Here is a 12,778-nt window from a genome sequence, read left to right on the forward strand (position 1 = left end):
ACCCTGACAAGACTGTCCTTGTATGTGTCAGAAGTGAGTTAAGACTTTCAGGAGCCAAAGGCAGAAATGAGTTATATGTTCCTAGATGCTAAGTTCTCTGTGTCAAACTCTGTCGCAGAGACATTACCTTTTAAAAGACAGATAGGCTGGTGGGTGAGAATATCTGGTTAGTTCTTCAGTTTACTTAAATTTTAACACAAAGACAAAGAATAACACAGGGGAGGTGTAGTTCGGGCTGCGCAGCAATGGAGTCTTGGTGGGAGTTGAGGTTCTGGGGAACAGCAGAGGCCTGAAAAGAGATTTCGATAGTGACTTTAATCTCAGCACAGGAAGCATCTGATTAATGAATGATTTACCCATTGAGGACCCTTAGATCCTGTTGGTCCCTGTGAATTGATTCATCTGCTTGTAGCTGAGGCTTGGCACCCACAGCTTTTCCTCTCCTGACATTTCACCAGCCCCCAGCTCACAGGCTCTGGCTCCCCTGAAGTCCTGGGTGACTTCAGTATGCTGCGACGGAAACCAACCCACCTGGAGCTCAAGCTCGAGGACATTGAGGAGTTTGAGAGCATTCGGAAGGACCGGAGGCACATAAGAAGCAGAAGGAAGATGTGGAAGGTGTAGGAACCAGCGATGGAGAAGGAGCTGCTGGGCTCAGCAGTGACCCCAAAATCTGGGAACAAATGATTAATGATCGAATTGGTTATAAGCCCCAACTCAAGAGCAACAACCGCACATCTCAGTTCGGAAACTTTTAATTTTAGAGATGGATTCTCTTGCATGCTAGACCCCTGGGACAGAATACAATGACAGAAGTACCAACCAGATTTAGAGAATTAAGTGTGTGCAACTGTAAGACCCCCGATGCTGGGCCTCTGCTCAAGTCCCGGGATGAGCTGGCCAGCACCCCAGTGTCCCAAGAGAAAACCACACCTGATGCAAACTGCAAGAGGTTTTATTATCAGCTAGCTGAGGACGAAGTCCCTCCACCTTGCAGGGCAGGGGAGTTCGACCCCGAGTGGTGACAGTAGGGGGCTTTTAACAGCTAGCTGAAGAATTGGGAGGAGTTGGGAGGAGAGTTGGGAGGAGTTGGGAGGAGAGTTGGCTAAAGCTCCTTTCTGATGAGGGGGTGGGGGTGAACTGTAACCTCCTCTCAGGTGTCTATCTCCATGTCCTTGGCACAGGAAGGCAGGCATCTTCGGTTGTACAGTATAGAAACAAAAAGGTCTTTTGCTGGCTATAGAGAACAAAGAGCTTCTTTCTAGCTATATTTTTAAAGATCAGGGAAAACAAGCTTGGGGAACATCCAGGGGCTTTACCTTCCAGGGAGAAACGCTCTAAGTTGGGATCTCACACAACCAAGCAGAAGGTTTTCTGTCTCCTGCAGGGAGGGGTGACTTCTGTGTGAAATTGCTTCTGTCCAACCTTTCTGATAGGCTGGAAGCCAAATTCTGGCTTGTTCCTGGAAAATTGGAGCACAGAAGGCTTACCTGGTTTTTGTTTTTAAAAATAAATTTATTTTTTTGGAAAAAATGTGAGACGTCCTTAAAGATAGTAGCACTGCTAATCCCAAGCTCTGACAGGTAACTGCTACAAGTGACATAATTCTCCTTGTCTTTACAAAAAGACCCCAGACCCCAAACCCTTGCAGTTGATCCCCTGGGCTGACTTAACTTGTTTATTCACTGTCTGCTGACCATCCTTCAAACAACAGAGATCCCAGATGAGTGTGCTCAGGCTGCAATCCAGCACTTGGGAGGCTGAAGTAGGAATCTCAAAGAGTTAAAGGCTAGTCTGGGCTACAGAGTAAAACTCTGTCTCAAAATGTCAAAACAAAAACAAAAACAAAAACAAAGGAAACCAAACAGAGATCCCTGCCCTCGTGGAGATTGGATTCAAATGATCAAATTGTCAGAATCAAATCCACTTCTAAGAAGGCTTTACACAGGGGGCCCAAGCGCAAGCAGCTCTAACAGTGACTTGGGACTTCACTTGTGCAGCAGTCACTTGGGACTTCACTTGTGCAGCACACATCTGAGAGCTACTCTGGATACTTTCGCACCATGCCCTATTTTTACCACAAAACCCAGGAACAGAACCACCAGCTGTGGAAGCCAGAACATCTGGAATCAAGTTTCAAAGAAACTCCTTAGCTGGGATTTACCCAGGATTTTTGGATAGTTCGTGAGTGATGTGAATGGGAAGGTAGAGACAGAGGGGAATGTATAGTTCCCTCTTCTACTCCAAGCTTTTCTACAAAACCTTTATTCTAGTTTTATTGATGACTCCTAAGTCCTGTTATCTTCCTGTCTTAGAACACAATAAAACCCCCAAGACACAGGCTGTACATAAGACTCTTTATTATTGCAGCCTGCAAAGGCCTTCCAGGGGGTAAAGGAAGCAAAGAAAAGGATCTGCCTGCCTTAGTCCTTCACTGCAATTCCCCAGTAGGATTTCCCACAGTTGTTTTTGTGCCTCCCGCATGTCTTGCCTTTTGTACTGACAGCTGTCATGCAGAAGGCTGTATGAGAGTGCTGAGTGATTTGTGTGGATTCTCTTAGTTCCTGAGAGGGCACACCTTTCTGAATTTGCAGATATGAACCAGAGCTCAGCCACGAAGTGGAAGCTGTGGGGCCTCCTGCTTTCCAATCCCATGCTTCTAATGGCCTCAAACTACATTGCTCTCTAAGTGTTCTCAGCTGAGTCTTTAAGAAAGCAGTGTATGGGGGGAGAGGAAATTTTCTATTTTCAAGTTTCCAAGATTTTCTATGCTTTCTTATTAACAGAATGAGACAATTATTCATTAGTAGACCAGGACTTACTGCAATTGCTAATCTATTTTGGACATACCTAAATTATATGCATCAATCTTGTGTTCCTTAGGATCTGTTTGTTTTTGGACTACCAACACCCAGGAGGTTAGTCACTTTATTCAGAAGAGTGACCTTTCATTTTCCTGAAGCCTTCAGGTGTAATATAATCAGTGCACAGTAAAAATGAAGTAAGGCTTGGAGAAAAAAAAAAAGAAGAAGAATAACACAGGGGAAAATATGCTGGTGAAATTTGAGTATTATCTCCATGGGGAAAAGAAGACCCAGAAACAACTCATCCCCTGGAGCTACAGCTGAGGTTCCTATCCCTTGCATCAGCCATGTATTGCTATCCATAATCTTGGTCTGGGTGTGGGTCCTCTCCACTCCAGAAGAAGGAATTTTCATTCTAAACTAAGTATTTCAAAAATTCTGAGCCCACAAAGTCCAAGACAGCCATAAGCAAAGAGGAAGCATGATTCAAAGACATTTTCACTTGGATTTTGGACATTTTCACCTGGATTTTGGGCATCTGTCATTGTCCAAATAAAGCAGCTGTGTCTGTACACCTTGACTTTTTAAAAAAAATTAGGTATTTATTTCATTTACATTTCTAGTGCTATCCCAAAAGTCCCCCCCACTCCCCCCCACTACCCCCCCACTCCTACTTTTTGGCCCTGGCATTCCCCTATATTGAGGCATATAAAGTTTGCACGACCAATGGGCCTCTCTTTCCACTGATGGCCAACTAGGCTATCTTCTGATACATATGCAGCTAGAGACACGAGCTCCAGGGGGTACTGGTTAGTTCATATTGTTGTTCTACCTATAGGGTTGCAGCTTCTTGAGTACTTTCTCTAGCTCCTCCATTGGGGGCCCTGTGATCCATCAAATAGCTGACTATGAGCATCCATTTCTGTGTTTGCTAGGCCCTGGCATAGTCGATACTTTGCCCCTTCTTAGAATTGGGAACAAAACACCCATGGAAGGAGTAACAGAGACAAAGTTTGGAGCATAGAGGAAAGGATGGACTATCTAGAGACTGCCATACCAGGGGCTCCATCCCATAATCAGCCTCCAAATGCTGACACCATTGCATATACCTTGACTTTCGTGTTGCTCACATTCATAAGTTGAGAATCTATCTCTAGAGCAGCAATATTTAAAGGGGACTTTGGAAGGTGACTGTGTTATGAAGAAAGAAACCACATGAGGAAGATTCCATGCCCTTACAAATAGAAGTTTAGAGAAATCCTTTGTTCTCCCCTCTGTCGTGAGAAGTTGGTCATCTATGAACTAGGAGAAGGCTGACATCAGATGTTGAATGAAGACCTTGCTCTTAGGTGTCCTAGTTTCCAGAAATGTGAAGAATATGTTTCTGTTGTTTGTTGCATCCACCCCGACCAGCAGGAAAGACGCAACACCACATTGTCCTTCTTCAAGCAGGTTTATTCAGGAACACTTCACATTGCAATGCAGGAATGGGAATCCCCCTCCTCCCAACAACCCTGGGGTGCCCCTTAAATACCCTACTGACTCCTCCCAATCACCCCAGTCACATAACGGCAGTCCATTGGTTCACAGCAAGTGACGACACCTCAGGTAAGGTGACGAGGCACAGTGCAGGCGGCTTGGATGTGGCTAAGTCTGAGGTAATGAGGAAGTCAGGCACAGGTCATAAGACCTGGCAGCCGTCCTGGGCGCCATCTTTGGGTGGCGGCTGTACCTGCTCCTCGCAGTTGTTTGTAACCCATCTAGTTTATAGTTGTCTTAGTTACGATTTCTATTACTGTGAAGAGACACCATGACCAAGGCAACTTTTATAAAGGCTAACATTTAATTGGTGCTGACTTACAGTTTCAGAGGTTTAGTCTATTATCATCACGGTGGGAAGCATGGCAGCATCCAGGCTGACATAGTACTGGAGAAGGAGCTGAGAGTTCTATATATTTATCTGAAGGCAGCAGAAGAAGACTGTGTGCCACACTGGGCATAGCTTGCGTATAGGAGACCTCAACGTCTACCTCCACAGTAACATACTTTTCCAGCAAGGCCAAACCTACTTCAACAAGTCCACAACTCCTAATAGTGCCACTCCCCATGGGCATTCAAACGCATGAGTCTATAGGGACCAAACCTATTCAAACTACCACAATGGCATTGAGTTATAGTACATCAAATGGGCTAAGAAACATCAACAGGAACAGGAAGTATGTATGCACCCATGCATATGCACGCATACATACACACACAGCAGATAAATCTTTAAAATTTATAAAGGAGGATAACATGGGAAGTTCCAAAACACTTTAAACTGTTTTAGTAGAAAGAGAAATAATATCTAAGACATACTAAAAGTCCTTACTGACAATGGAAAAGAGACACCATATTGACTCAAAGTGAATGACCTGTGTATATTATAAACAAAGAGAAATCTACATAGAGATCTAATAACACTGAAAAGTTTAGGACTCTAAAGACAAAGAAAAGATTTGAAAAGAGCCAGAGAGAAAAACTTTGCTTTTTTTAAAATCATAAACAATATCATGCTTTATTAATAACATGTGAGGTGATTCATGATATTCAACGCAGTTGGAAATATTTACTACTTACCAATTGCTAAAAGAATCAATATGGCTATAGAAGTTAAGAGTGAGGAATTAAGGAAGTATACTTTAGAAGTCCACTGCGCTCGTGGAGTGGACTAATCTAAACTTTTAAATTTATGACAGTTTTAGTTGGGGGACTGCATACAATACTGCAGTTTTTATTAGATATTTTCTTTATTTACATTTCAAATGCTATCCCGAAAGTTCCCTATACCATCCTCGGGCCCTGCTCCCCTACCCACCCACTCCCACTTCTTGGCCCTGTACTGGGTGGGGCATATAAAGTTTGCAAGACCAAGGGGCCTCTCTTCCCAATGATGGCCAACTAGGCCATCTTCTGCTACATATGCAGCTAGAGACACGAGCTCTGGGGGTACTAGTTAGTTCATATTGTTGTTCCATCTATAGGGTTGCAGACCCCTTCAGCTCCTTGGGTACTTTCTCTAGCTCCTCCATTGGGGGCCCTGTGTTCCATCCTATAGATGACTGTGAGCACCCATTTCTGTATAAAAAAAATTTTTAAATTAAAAAACTATGCTTTTAAAACAGCAATAATCTGACAGCTGAGTCCCAGATATCAAGGGAAGCTAGAGGACAGGGGGATATTTTTAATACAGGGGAGATAATTGCCAACACGAACTTTTATTCTCTACAGACAAGGTTAAATGCATTAAAATAAAGGGCATCTTCCTATAGCTGGTCTTCACCAAACCGAATTCTCCTGCATATTTTTCAGACAGTAGTGATGTCAGAGACAAGCTTACAGTGTAGAAAGAAACAGGGTGGCCAAGTCCAAAGGCGAAAGTAATCTAAAATAATAGTGTGTGTGTTAAAAACTGAAATATATGGCAAAAGGATATGTGGGCTAGTGGTGTAAATAGTATTAAACTGTTCTTTGGACTGTTTTATAAAAAGACATGGTCTTTAACTGAAGATATTTAAAGTTTAACTTTGCATGTTTTAATGTGTACAGCAGCCTTTAATAGAGACAGGATGTTTTATTTTACACATAATAAAGAACAAAAAAATCTGGAAGACTGGAGAACAATCGAAAAGAAGGCAGGAAGGAAGAGAAAAATATGTATATAACAGGTGGGATAAATAAGTTCTAATTAAAATGATAGATTTAATCAGATATACACTAGTAATTACAATGAGTAGAGTAAAATGAATGTTTAGATTTATAAATGGCAAGATTAAGTGTTAGACATATGTAAAACATAAAAATACTGGTAAGTTAAAGTAAAGGTCTAAAAAATAAAAAGGACACAGCATCCAAGTGCTTTTTAATTAAAAGCAATTTCACATAATATAGTTTGATGGTATTATTTCCCCTCTTCCAGATGCTCTCCACCTTAGTAGCCAACCAACTTCATGTTCTTTCACTATCTCTCCCCGAAAAAAACAAAAAACAAAAAACCTAAAATCCAAACAAAAACCAAAACCAAAAAAACCAACCCCCCCAAAAAAACAAGATATATCTGCAACCCTATTGTTGGAACAACATGATGTACTAACCAGAACCCCGGAGCTCTTGTCTCTAGCTGCATATGTATCGAAAGATGGCCTAGTCGGCCATCAATGGAAAGAGAGGCCCATTGGACTTGCAAACTTTATATGCCCCAATATAGGGGAATGCCAGGGCCAAAAGAATGGGAATGGGTGGGTAGGGAAGTGGGGGGCGCTATGGGGGACTTTTGGGATAGCATTGGAAATGTAATTGAGGAAAATATGTAATAAAAATATTAAAAAAATAAATAAATAAATCACAAAGCAATCTACTTTAAAAAAAAAACAAGATATAAAAATCAAAACAAAAACCCAATAAGACTAAACAAACAAACAAATAAACAAATCAGTAAAGTTCATGAAACATGGAGTCTGTTTTGTGTTGGTCACGTATTCGTGGGCAGGGGACTACCCTGGAGTGTGGTGGATGTGCCCAGAGATACTCCATTGAAGAAAAGTACTTTTCCTTTTCTCAGAAGGTATCAACTGCAGATAGCTTCCTGATCAAGGCCAGGATTTTGCATCCTCTTCCCCTACTCGGTGCTGCTATTTTTGTCTATGGCATACAAATGCTACCCAATTAAAGATATATCGTTAATTAACACCACAAAGTAGGATTTAAGGCACAAGAATTACTGGCTGTGTTGAGGATGACTCCATAATAGCAAAAGACTCAAATCATCAGGAAAGTATAAGTTAAAATTTAAATGTACCCAATTGCATTTTCTCAATATATACAAAGTCAGAAATTGATGTAATTGTAATGATGAAGAGATCCATAATTTAGGACCACAATTTATGGTAGATTAAAAAACTTCTCACAGAGAAATAAAAATGGTTTAAAAATATTTCAAAAAAATGTTCATTGGTACTAGCATTTAGGAAAATGAAAATAAAAACAACTTTGAAATCTCATCTTGCCCTACTCGGAATGGCAAAGATAAACAAAACAACCAACAGCAAACACCAGAGAAGACTCCGGGGAGAAGGGAATTCTCATTAACTCGGGGAGATTGCAAACTGGTTAGCTACTGTGGAGATCAGTATGGAGAACCGTGGAAAAGCTAAAAACCAATCTATCACCACGCCTTGGCATATGCCCAAGGGACTGGACATTCTACCCCACAGATCCTCGCCCAGGCGGGTTCACTGCCACTGCATTCACAATAGTACAACCTAAATGTCCTTCAACTGACAAATGGAAAATAAAAATGCAGTATATGTGCACTATGTAATAGTATTTAGCTGTCATGAAAAATGAAGTCATGGAATCATGGTAAATGGATGGACTGGAAAATATCAAACCCAGAGCCAGAAAGATCTCTCTCTCTCTCTCTCTCAGAACCAGGTTTCATGGCACCATGATGTGACACACACGCTGCCAAAGGAGGAAGCAAACGCATACTTATGCCCAGTTATGATGCCTATGAACCGAGGTGACCAGCACAGCATGCCATCCCTAAGGGTGCAATAGTGGCTCACATAGCTTGGTTGTCTACAACAGCACTCTAATTGGACTTACTGCTTGCTTAACAAGGAGATCATATCTGGTATCAGAAAACTTAGCCAGGATTTCAAGGCTAGTGAAATCATGGCTCTTGGAGGAAAACATACAAACGCTGCTTTACTACAACAGCACAATTGCCAACTACATTCTAAATATGTATTTTCTTTGAAGTTACAGTTTCAGAGGGTTACAGACTGCCCCCCTTTTAGATGTATTTATTCATAGATTTTATGTGTATGAGTACTCTGTCTTCATGCACATCAGAAGAGGGAATTGGGTCTCATTATAGATGATTTGGGGCCACCATGTGCTTGCTGGAAATTGAATTCAGGACCTCTGGAAAGAGCTCTTAACCTCTGAGTCATCTCTCCAACCCCCTAAATATGTATTCTTATACCCAGAGATAAGTATATGTCTCACCCCTCACTATAGAAATGTCCCTTTGTAACAGACAGAGACCATTAAGAGAAAACCACAGTGGATCAAAATGTAAGAGAACAGATGACCTTGTGGTGAGCAGCCCCGCTGATTTATCTGCCACACAGTTCCTGTATCTAAGGCTCAGGAATCAGAGAGGAAGAGGGGTGGGGAGATTGTAACAACCACAAGAACAGGAAGTCTGCTGTGAGATTGTATCTCCTAGAAATGGCAGGGAGGTATTCCCCATGGTACCTTAACAATGTGTCTGCCTAAACAAGACTGGAAGAAGCTCAACACCAGCAAATATATTAACATGGAAGGGAGAAATCTCATAGGGCTCCATCCTTAGAAAAAGAACTACACAAAGCTAGGGAATATTGAGAGTGGAGAAATGGTCTTCCCCAGGAAAGGGCCCTCAGATTGGCCACTAATACCAAATAGTCAGTGCTGAAATCCCATATATACACATATGTGAGTGTAAAATTGAGAAGATGAAGTTCAAATAGAGACTCCAGGATATCAGAGATGCCAGAGCCATGGGAAATATGCTGCAGAAAGCTACAGGCAAGGAGCAGAACTAGCCTAATTTATATATATATATATATATATATATATATATATATATATATATATATATATGTATATGTATATATATACATATATGTGTGTGTATGTATATATATGCGTGTGTATATATATATATATATATATAGAGAGAGAGAGAGAGAGACTGGCAGTGACAGGGTGAGGTACAAAAGAAGGATTGTAAGAGGGAAAAGGAAGGGAGAAAATGATATATAAATATAAAATAAATATAAAATAAATATATTTTAATTTAAAATACTCTGTAGCCGGGCAGTGGTGACATACGCCTTTAATTCCAGCACTTGGGAGGCAGAGGCAGGTGGATTTCTGAGTTCGAGGCCAGCCTGGTCTACAGAGTGAGTTCCAGGACAGCCAGGGCTATACAGAGAAACCCTGTCTCGAAAAGCAAAACAAAACCAACCAACCAACCAACCAATAAACAAACAAACAAAAACCCCTCTGTAATAAAGAAACTTCTCTTAGATATGTATAGAATAACAATATCAAACCCCAGTAAAAATACAGACACTTGACAGATATAATTACTATATGGCTCATGTAGTACCATAGGGCCACATGGAGAACACACTTTCCAGTGACTGTAGTGTGCATTTCCCTTCCAAGTCTATAAAGAATACATGAAAACATTTGATCATATATTGAACCACAAAGAAGTCAGAACAAAACCAAAGGCTGGAATGCGCGCAAATTGTGTGTGTGTGGTCACAGCATAGTTAAGCTAGGCCTTGGAAAACTAAACACAACAGTCTGAAATCTCTAAATGTTTATATGACACAAAATATGAAAATTATAAAAATCCCATGGTTAATACAAGAAATCATAAGGAGCTTTAGAAAATATTTTGAAGTGAGTGATAAGGGAAATTCTGTGCAGTATACCTTTTAGATGCAGTTAAGGCAGTTTTTAGGGGAGGGGAAATGATAAACTTAAGTAGAGCAGTAAAGAATTCTGAAACTAGATTTATCAATCTAAATTGTTAAAAAAAAAAGCGGTGGTGGCACAGGTCTTCAATCTCAGCACTCAGGAGGCAGAGGCAGGTGGATCACTGAGTTTAAGGCCAGCCTTATTTACAGAGCGAATTCCAGGATAGCCCAGAGCTACACAGAGAAACCCTATCCCCAAAACCAACTCTCCCAAATTTTTTTTACAAAGAGAGTAACTATTGTAAGCAAGAGAAAGCAGAAGGCAATGGAATTGCTACTAAGTAGTGCACCTGTTGTTTGTTGCTGTGATAGACCTATGGGTCTTAGACCTTTGGAAAGGGTGGAATAGCTTGGAACTTCAGCTAGAACAGACCAATTCAGAGAGACAATGCCTAAAAGAGGGATCCGGCTCGTGGGGTTTCAAAGAGGAGCAAGGGACCCATTGGCGAGAGAAAATTCATGGTATATTACGGCAGAGACTCTGGCTGCATTCTCCCTGAGTCCTAAGGACTCGAGTGGGCTGATTTGTTGGGAGAAGGAAACGTCTAGAAAGAATGACACTAAGGTTTGTATCATGGTTTCTGCTTTCCACTCTTAGTGAGAGGAGCGGTGGATGGAGCAGAAAGAGGAAAAATACAGCTTGTGGGCTGAGGGGGGTGAGTTTAAAGTTCCATTTAGTACAGAAACTGAGGAAGTAGCTGCAATTGCTCAAGATCTGGGCCCTGGGAACAGAAAGGTCTCATTTTGCACTGGGGCAATAGAATAGGGGGCTTGAGGGCAAGATCCCACCCATTAAAGTTTCCATCTTGTGCAGCTGCACATGCCTTTAAAGGAAGAGTTTAAGGGAACAGTGCTGTTGGAGGGACTTCCTCCAAAACCCTCTAAGAAACAATCAACTTGGTGAATATTCTCTAGGGACCAGCCCTCAAAGGCAATGTAATCCAAAGGGGTCAAACTACATCTCAAGCTGGCAGCAGGACTTGAAAATATTGTACATGTCATATTAGTTTCACAGGCATGAAAGGGTTAAGGATGAGGGGGGCCACGATAGTCTGTACCAATGTTCCTGAAGGTCACTGGGGCCAGGCGATGCTCATCAGCTTCAGAGTCTATAATTGTGTAAAGCTGGGAAGGTCAGGTTTAAGTTTAGAAACCCCAGGATGTCAGAGATGCCAGGGCCATGGGACATCTGCTGCAGAAAGCTGTAGGTATGGAGCAGAGCTAGTCCAAGAGAGAGATTATGTGTGGTGCAGGATTCAGAGCTAGAAAGGCAGGAATCCTCACACCCTTTGGGTTCTAGATAATCCCACCACAAGCCCCAGATGACAAACATGGACCTGCATGATTTGGTGCTTGTCATTGCTGGGTTTAGGCTGACCTTTTCTTGCTATGCCCCTATTTTTTTATTTTTATGGAGTTGGGATTTTATCCATTGACACGGTCTATTGGAAGTGTGTAGCTTATTTCTTCTTTCATAGGACATCCCAGTCAAGGGGTTGCCTTGAGTCTTAGATAAGATTTGGACTTTGGATGGTTAAACATTGTTGGAACTGGTTGGGATTTTATCCATTGACACGGTCTATTGGAAGTGTGTAGCTTATTTCTTCTTTCATAGGACATCCCAGTCAAGGGGTTGCCTTGAGTCTTAGATAAGATTTGGACTTTGGATGGTTAAACATTGTTGGAACTGGTGAAGGTTATGGGAACTTTTGAAATTGGACTTGAATACATTTTTGCACTATGAGATGGTCATAACCTATAGGGACAAGGGGTGGATGGTCATGGTTTAGAAGTGAAATGTTTGAGCATCAGGTAGGTGAGCCATCTGTGATGGTTAGTGTTGACTGTCAGCTTGACAAGATCTAGTATCACTTAGGTGATGAATTTCTATGTACATCCATGAGAGGTTTCTAAATTGGATCAATTGATCCATCCTAAGTGGGTGGCACCAAGCCATGGGTCAGAGTTCCTGACTGAGTAAGGAAGAGAATGAAAACTGGGCACCAGAGTCCATCACTCTCTGCTTCTTGACTACAGATGCAATGCAACCAGTTGCCTCACGTTCCTGCTGCTATGCCTTTCCTGTAACTATAGACTGCACCCTCAAACTATGAGCAAAATAGAGCCTTCCTTCCTTCCTTCTCTCCTTCCTTCCTTCTTTCCTTCTTTCCTTCCTTCCTTCCTTCTCTCCTTTGTTCTTTCCTTCCTTCTCTCCTTCCTTCCTTTATTCTTTTCTTTGTTCTTTCCTTCCTTCCTTTTTTAAAATTTTATTTTATTTTTTATCTGAATTTGTTAAATTTTGAGTAGATAGACTTACATCACATTCTTCTTTCCCTTTTGTACCCCAACTCCTCTTGGAGAGCCCCCCTACATCACCTGCAATACCTTTCATTT

At 41.5% G+C, this 12,778-nt stretch overlaps 1 pseudogene; it reads left to right on the forward strand.

Moving 5' to 3' along the window:
* Positions 1–507: 507 nt before the first annotated feature.
* Positions 508–758, forward strand: LOC110311139 (anaphase-promoting complex subunit CDC26 pseudogene; annotated as a pseudogene).
* Positions 759–12,778: the final 12,020 nt, after the last annotated feature.

The sequence above is a fragment of the Mus caroli genome, unplaced genomic scaffold, assembly GCF_978045245.1.
Source record: "Mus caroli unplaced genomic scaffold, Mus_caroli_1 scaffold_17, whole genome shotgun sequence".
Lineage (NCBI taxonomy): Eukaryota > Metazoa > Chordata > Mammalia > Rodentia > Muridae > Mus > Mus caroli.